Below are 6,023 nucleotides of genomic sequence, written 5' to 3'. Positions count from 1 at the left end.
GCCCTGCTCAGCTCTGGCCCAGGAGACGGCTGCTGGGGCCGCAAAGACTAAAAGCCCAGAGCCAGCCCACTTCCTGTGCAGGGGATAGAGGGGCAAGGCCTGGGGTGGAGAGGCGGGGAGACGAAGCTTATGAGAAAGCCTGAAACTCCTCAAGCACCCAGGGCCAGATAAAGATCTGCCTCCTACGCTGGGGGCGGCACAGACACACACACACACACACACACGCACGCACGCACGCGCACACACACACACTCACACACAGTCAAATAGGGGCCTAGCTGCACACAGGAGCCAAGGGAACACAGGCCCTCCCTCTCTCCCCTCCTACATCACCCCCACGCCAACTCACACGGGCTACCCAACACCTCTGACGCCTCCATCCGGTCACACACGTACCCACTAACACGTAGGCTTCACACAAGCAGGTCCCTCTAGGTGACCCCAGCGTCTCACCCTCCTTCCAGCCTGCAACACACCATCTTTCAGAGACTCCCATTTCACCCAGACTTCCAGGAAGCCCCTTACTCCGTTTAGCATTCAGAGATGACTGTTTTTTTTTAGTTTTTAATTTTCTGGGCATGTGGTAGGTGTCTATATTCATGAGGCACATTAGCTATTTTGATACAGGCATACAATGTATAATAATACATCAGTATAAGTGGGGTATCCATCACCTCAAGTATTTATCCTTTCTTTGTGTTACAATCCAATTATACTCTTTTAGTTATTTTTAAATGTACAATAAATTATTGTTGACTAAAGTCACCCTGTTATGCTATCAAATACTAGATCTTATTCATTCTATCTAATTCTGTTTTTGTACCCAACAACAATCCCCACCCTTCCAGCCCCCACTGCCCTTCCCATCTCCATCACTGCCCTTCCCATTTCCATGAATTCAATTGTTTTAATTTTTAGCTCCCACAAATAAGTAAGAACATGTGAACTTTGTCTTTTTGTGCCTGGCCTGTTTCACTTAATATAATGACCTCCAGTTTCAAACATGTTGTTGAAAAGACAGGATCTCATTCTTTTTCATGGCTGAATAGTACTCCATTGTGTATACGTACCACATTTTCTCTATTCATTCATCTGTTGATGGGCGCTTAGGTTGCTTCCAAATCCTGGGTATTGTGAACAGTGCTGCAACAAATGTGGGAATGCAGATGTCTCTTCCATATACTGATTTCCTTTCTTCTGGATATATACTCAGCAGTGGGATTGCTGGATCATATAGTAGTTCTATTTTTAGTGTTTTGAGGAATCTTCAAACTGTTCTTTATAGTGGTTGTACTAACTTACATTCCCACCAACAGTGTACGAGGGTTCCCTTTTCTCCCCATCCTCACCAGCATTCATTATTGCCTGCCTTTTGGATAAAAGTCATTTTAACTGAGGTGAGATAATATCTCATTGTAGTTTTGATGAGCATTTCTCTGATGATCAATGATGTTGAGCACCTTTTCATAGACCTATATGTTTTCTTTTGAGAACTATCTATTCAGATCGTTTGCCCAATTTTTGATGGGATTGCTATAATTTTTTTTCTATAAAGATGTTTGAGCTCCTTATCTATTCCAGATATTAATCCCTTGTCAGATAGTTAGTTTGCAAATATTTTCTCCCATTCCGTGGGTTGTCTCTTCACTTTGCTGATTGCATCCTTTGCTATGTAGAAGCCTTTTAACTTGATGTGATCTCATCTATCATTTTTGCTTTGGTTGCCTGTGCTGGTGGGGTGTTGCTCAAGAAATCTTTGCCTAGTCCCTTGTCTTAAAGAGTTTCCCCAATGTTTCCTTTTAGTAGTTTCATAGTTTGAGGTCTCAGATTTAAGTCTTTAATCCATTTGGATTTGATTTTTGTATATGAGGAGAGATGAGGGTCTGGTTTCATTCTTCTGCATATGGATATCCAGTTTTCCCAGCAACATTTATTGAAAAGACTGGCCTTTCCCCAAAGGTATGTTTTTGGCACCTTTGTTGAAAATGAGTTCACTGTAGGTGTGTGGATTTGTTTCTGGGTTCCCTGTTCTGACCAATGGTTCATTGGTCAATGTGTCTGTTTTTATGCTAGTGCCATGCTGTTTTGGTTACTGTAGCTCTGTGGTATAATTTGAAGTCAGATAATGTGATTTGTCCAGCTTCGCTCTTTTTGCTTAGGATAGCTTTGGCTACTCTGCATCTTTTGTGTTTCCATTAAACTTGACGATTATTTTTTCTACTTCTGTGAAGAATGTCATTAGTATTTTGATAGGGATTACATTGAATCTGTATATTTCTTTGGGTGGTGTGGACATTTTAACAATATTGATTCTTCCAATCCATAAACATAGAATATCTTTTTATTTTTTGTGTCCTCTTCAGTTTCTTGCACCAACGTTTTATAGTTTTCATTATAGAGATCTTTCACTTCTTTGGTTATGTATATTCCTAGGTATTTTATTTTATTTGTAGCTATTCCAAATGAAATTATTTTCTTGATTTCTTTTTCAGATTGTTTGCTGTTGGTACATAGAAATACTACTAATTTTTGTATGTTGATTTTGTATGCTGATTTTGTATTCTGCAACTTAATTGAATTTGTTTATCAGTTCTCACAGTTTTGTGGTGGCGTTTTTAGGCTTTTTGAAATATAAGATCATATCGTCTACAAACAAGGATAATTTGACTTCTTCCTTTCCAATTTGGATGCCCTTTACTTCTTTCTCTTGTCTGTTTGTTCTAGCTAGCACTTCCCAGAGATGACTATCAGGTCTTTATGAACAATTTGACGGTCACTTACTGAACATTCTAGAACCTTCCTCTTCCTCTCAAGTCATGGTTCCTAATCCTTTTCCCCCTGTTTTGGCGAGGGAGAAGGGTGGTGTGGGAGCTCAGCTCAGGGCTCTTGTTTTTAAAGATGAAAACTTATGGACTGGTCTTTAGAAAAATGCACATCTATTTACGTGCTGCATCACAGCCCCATAGACCCTGTGAAGTTCCATCCTCAGAGCCCAGAAGCAGCAGCTCTGCTTCTTCCCTTTCCTGATTCCCTGCTTCAGATGGGTTTTATTGCAAGCTGCGGCCTCTTTTTTTTTTTTTTTTTTTTTTTTTGAGACGTAGTCTAGCTCTGTCACCCAGGCTGGAGTGCAGTGGCACAATCTCGGCTCACTGCAACCTCTGCCCACAAAGTTCAAGCGATTCTCTTGCCTCGGCTTCCCGAGTAGCTGGGATTACAGGCACATGCTACCACGCCCGGCTAATTTTTGTATTTTCAGTAGAGACAGGGTTTCCCCATGTTGGCCAGGCTGGTCTCGAACTCCTGACCTCAGGTGATCCACCCACCTCGGCCTCCCAAAGTGCCGGGATTACAGGCGTGAGCCACTGCCCCCAGCCTGCCACCTCTCCTAAAAAGAAGAGAGAGAAGAGCAGAGAGGGCAGCTCTGCAAATGTGAGAAAGTGGAATTCAAGACTCCAAAAAGAGAATCAGGCCCAACTCCCATGTGCAAAGCCCGGTGCTGGAAAAGAAGAAGCGTGGAGCGCTGCTGCCCAGGAGGGGCAGGACTGGAGATTGAGGCTGTGACCTAGGCCTCCCTGTGCTTCAGTATGCACACCTATCAAATGAAGGGGAGAATTGGATAAGAAGGTGTGCATAAAGCATTTAATGTGATCACGCACAGCAGGCTTGCTGTAAGGGCCAGTTCCTTCCACACCGCCCTTCCCTCTCCCCTACAGTAAGGCTGTCTGGTGGCAGGAGAGGATACTAAACGCAACAGCCACAACCATGAGAATAACAGCCAACATTTATTAAGCCTCAAATATTGCCGGAAGCTTTGCAAGAAATTAGGAACACTGGTTGTCTCAGGGAGGAGAGCCAGGTGAGGAAGGGTTAGGAAGGACGCTTTTCTCTACAGACCCTTTTGTATGGCATGAACATATTTCCTGCCCCCAAATAAATGAATTCAGTTAACACTTTAAAAGCACACACATATAAAGAAAAAAAAAATGCATCCCCAGCCAAAGCCAGAAGTCACAGACCCAGCTTGTAAGGAGCAGCTGTGTACAGCTATTTCATCCATGAGACAGCATCAGTCTGCCTGGCATGTACTGCCCAAGACTCTTCTTCCTCCTCATCCTGCTTTCCTTCTTTTATTTATTCAACAAACATTTACTGAGCACCCCAGATGCCCCAAAGACCAGGTCAGACACAGGGAGCCTGAGGCGGGCAGCCCAGGCCAGTGGGGTAGGGCCAAGGCAGGCAGGTAGGCCACTCTCCACCCTCGTGCCCCTGGGATGTGCAGCAGCCAGGGAAGTGGGGAGCAGAATGGGGGATGGTACAGCCCCCACATACAGAGTCTCCCACCCCAGGCGACAGGGGATGGAGCAGGTTCGTTCTTTTGTCAAGGGTCCTAGCCCAGAACACCTCAGATGGAGAGGCAGGGAGGGGGCTATGCAGAGAAGGATCCTCCTTCACATCCTCTACGTAACACCTCATGGCCTGTGGGAGCACGTAGGAGGGACACCTGGTGGAATGGGTCCCCAGGCCATGGCGTGCACCCTCCTCACGGCATCAGCTAGGCTCTGCTTCCCAGCCTCCCTTGCAGTGAGCTGGGGCTCCAGGACCAAGTCTGGCTAATGGGATGTGGGAGGAAGTGATTTATTCTACTCCTAGGCCTAAAAAAAATCTCACCTATGATCTCCTGTGTCTCTCAATCCCTCTATCTCTTTTTTTTTTTTTAGACGGAGTCTTGCTCTGTAGCCAGGCTGGAGTGCAGTGGCGCGACCTGGGCTCACTACAACCTCCAACTCCCTGGTTCAAACAATTCTCCTGCCTCAGCTTCCCGAGCAGCTGGGATTACAGGCACACACCACCATGCCCAGCTAATTTTTGTATTTTCAGTAGAGATGGGGTTTCACCATGTTGGCCAGGATGGTCTCGAACTCCTCACCTCGTGATCTGCCTGCCTTGGCCTCCCTAAGTGCTGGGATTACAGACGTGAGCCACCACGCCCAGCCAACCGTCTATCTCTTTCTCTCTCTCCCCTCCCCTGCCAGAATCCAGTGAAGTTTTGGGGAGAGTGGCTGGAGTCCCTTGAAGGACAGTCCCTCACCCCTCCTCAGACAATTCACACTGGGCTATAACTTGAGTGAAAAATAAACCTCTATTGTTGGGCCTCTGAGACCTGGGGACTGCTGTTTCTGTTTTCTCTGACTCATACAGTCTGTCCCCCAGGTGCTACAGCTGAACATAAGACCAAGTGAGGAGGGGTGAGACAGGACGCCAGCAGAAGCCCAGAGGCATGGGTGGCCAGCAGGGGTGTGCAGAGAGGTGCACCTGCTTTCTTCAGCCCCTGTCCTGCTCAGAGCCGTGTCATCTCCCACCTCAGCAGGCCCATGGTGGCCTCCGCCCTGGTCTCCCTGTTTCTGTTAATAGTCCTGACTCTCTGGTCTGTTCTCCACTCAGCAGCCAGAGCAACCTTTCCCAAACTCAAAGCACGTCATTTCACCCCCCAGCCACTCCCCATCACACACACTCAAACCTTCCCAGTGCATTCACAGTAAAATCCAAACTCTCAGTCTTGACCCACACGTCCTATAGGGGCTGCCCCATCTTCATCTCTGACCCTGCCTCCTGTGCTTTCTCGCTCCGTCAGGGCTTTGTGTGTGCTGAGCCTGCTCTTCCCTCGCCATTTTATAGGCCAGGAAACCGGGGCTCATGAGTCATCCTACCAGAATGTGGCAGAGCCAGGATTAGAACCTAGGTCTGTCCCAGAGGACATCCGATTCTCTCTGAGGCAACCTGAGATGTAATCCAGAAGCTTCTCTGATGGCAGGGCCCTGACAGAGCCCACTCAGGCCTACCCAGACCTGGGTCTCAGGAGTGCTGGGGTTTGGACCCAGCCTCCTCCAGGAGGCCCCACGCCTTGCTCCTATAACTACTTCTCTTACGTCTTACACATCCCCACCTGACCCTCTGCACTGCATCTTCATGGGTCCCACTGGGAACAAACCGCCTCATACCGTCTGTTTCCATGTACCCAGTCC

At 47.0% G+C, this 6,023-nt stretch overlaps 1 protein-coding gene across 1 annotated transcript in view; it reads right to left on the bottom strand.

The window, feature by feature from the left end:
- Positions 1-6,023, bottom strand: part of CIMIP4 (ciliary microtubule inner protein 4) — a 302,707-nt gene that overhangs the window by 158,214 nt on the left and 138,470 nt on the right. The gene's annotated exons all lie outside the window — the stretch shown is intronic.

The sequence above is a fragment of the Hylobates moloch genome, unplaced genomic scaffold, assembly GCF_009828535.3.
Source record: "Hylobates moloch isolate HMO894 unplaced genomic scaffold, HMol_V3 SCAFFOLD_19, whole genome shotgun sequence".
Lineage (NCBI taxonomy): Eukaryota > Metazoa > Chordata > Mammalia > Primates > Hylobatidae > Hylobates > Hylobates moloch.
The sequence above is the reverse complement of the archived record's forward strand: the minus strand, read 5'-3'. Positions and strand labels throughout refer to the sequence as shown.